Raw genomic sequence first — 2,187 nt, forward strand, 5'->3', positions numbered from 1 at the left:
CTCTCCGCTCTCACACGTGGTCCCGTCAGATCTGACCTCAGGTGCGTCCTCGTTTGCCCTCCACCTCACTGCCACGTTATCTGGCCGCCTGGGGAGCCTCTTCCTTCTCTTGCCTCACTAGATTCTACTCAGAACTCAGTAATCAGAGGGATCCCGTTCAAACCTGTCAGGTCCTGCCCCTCCCTCTGCTCAGCACTCGCCACGGCTCCCACCTCACTCAGTAAAAGTCCAAGTCCTCACCAGAGGGCCCTCTGAGCCCGTGCCTCCTGCTCTCCCCTCTCCACCGGCTCTAGCCACCCCCGACCCTCACAGACACCACCAGGTGCCTCCCACCTCAGGGCCTTTGCACTGGCTCTTCCCTCTGCCTGGACGCCCTTCCACCAGATGCCGGGTGGCTCCGGCCGTCATCCTCAGTCCCTTCATCTTCAGGAGATAAATATCGCCTTACAGAGACTTTCCGTGACCTCCTTCTCTAAAATTGCAAAATCCCCACCTCTTTTATGTTTTCCGTATCACCTATTGCCATCTTAAATATCATGCATTTTTGCTTAGTTCTTCCATTACCTGTCTATCTCTTACCAGGAATGCAAGCTGCCCTGAGGGCAGGCATTTTGTCTGTCTTGTTCCCTGTTGGTCCTTTGGCCTGGAGCCCAGGGCTGTGACGGGGGACACTATCGCTCTATCGCTGCGCTGCGTGCGGGGAGCATTGGCTATTTATAAACCGGCACTGGCCACGCAGCAGCGAGCCGACAGCAGCCCCTGAGCTCCTGGAGGCCACGGCCCAGCAGGGGAAAGGCCAGTCCGGAGGCCATGACAGCCTTGGGCAGGGAGGGCCGCTCGAGGCGCCGGTCCTGCTGGGTTCCCAGTGGGCTGCTCACCGCCCGGCCCCGCACGGCAGCCTGAGCTCTGATGGGATCAGTAGGACAGGGGGCTAAGGCCTCCAGGCTAGTCCGGGAGGAGGGAGGCAGGACAGAATGAGTCCTGCAGCAGGGCCCACTCTGTCCCTGGCCCACTAATGGCTCTGGTTACATCCCTGTCCTCTCTGAACCTCCAACTCCCTGTGCACAACATCGCCATCTTAAATATTAGAAAGGGTTGGCCTGGGTGATGTCTAAGGTCCCCCCCTGAGCTGGGATGGGCTGAGACTCCCTGAAAGGTGCAGGGCCCCTGCAGGTGCCCAGACTTAACACAGGTCCCGGCAGGGGCTGGCGGGTCCCATCCCAGGATAGTGCAAGAGGCGGCACGACTTCATGGTTGAGCACCCAGCTCTGCCGCTTGTTGGCTGTGTGACCTTAGGCAAGTCACCTAACCTCTCTGGGCCTCAGTTTCCTCATCTGTAGACAGTTCCTGCTTTGGAAGGTTGGTGAGTGTTAAATCACAATAATGCGCTTGAGCAGCGCATGGCACTTGGAGGCTGAGGGGGTCATGGATGGGCAGCTGGCAGGGTCAGCTGCCGTGCAGACGGGAGGCCAGAGCTGCACCCTGAGGCCTCTGCGGGCGGCAAAGGAAAGCCCACGGCTGACAGGTTCCGTCAAATGCCAGGTGCCAGACACAAGCATGAGTGGGAGGTACTGGCCAAGATTCCATGGAAGTCACCGGGCCTGTGTCACAGCCATCACATCTGTCCGAGCACGCACTGTGGGCCGGTGCTGTGCGGAGCACTCTGCCTCCAACACCCCCACAGGGGAGGTTTGAGTTTCCTTCTCCTGTTACAGACAAGGAAACTGAGGCACGGGAGGTAAAGGCTCTTGCAGTGAGGACAGTGGCTGGGATCCAATCCCAGGCCGTGGGGAGGAGCTTGTCCCAGGTTGCACGTCTGGTTGGTGCAGGGCCAGGAATGGAGTCCAGGCCAGCTGACCCCCACCCAGTCCCCGTCCACTACCGCAGCTACTTCCCCACCAAGTGCAGCAGCACCATCGCTTCGAGGTCAGCACTCCGCGGCCCTCCCTCACCACCGCCCTCCCTTCTCCGCCCTCCTAAGCCAGGAAGTAGGCAAGGGGCCGCCTCAGCCACAGGGGCCTCTGCCCAGCTCTCAACCGGACAGTCCCAAGGAGAGAGAGGCAGACACCCCCCTTCTGCCCCTTCTCTGTCCTGTAGCAGGGACACAGCTGCAGCCTCCACCCCTTTCCTGTGCCCTTACGGAGGGGGAGCCTGTCTTTGACCCACTGGCCACCTCACACAGCAGTC

The 2,187-nt window shown here is 60.4% G+C and overlaps 1 protein-coding gene across 1 annotated transcript in view; it reads right to left on the bottom strand.

The window, feature by feature from the left end:
- TFEB (transcription factor EB) overlaps positions 1–2,187 on the bottom strand; it is a 43,245-nt gene that overhangs the window by 6,485 nt on the left and 34,573 nt on the right. The window lies entirely within an intron of this gene.

The sequence above is a fragment of the Myotis davidii genome, unplaced genomic scaffold (assembly GCF_000327345.1).
Source record: "Myotis davidii unplaced genomic scaffold, ASM32734v1 scaffold167, whole genome shotgun sequence".
NCBI lineage: Eukaryota > Metazoa > Chordata > Mammalia > Chiroptera > Vespertilionidae > Myotis > Myotis davidii.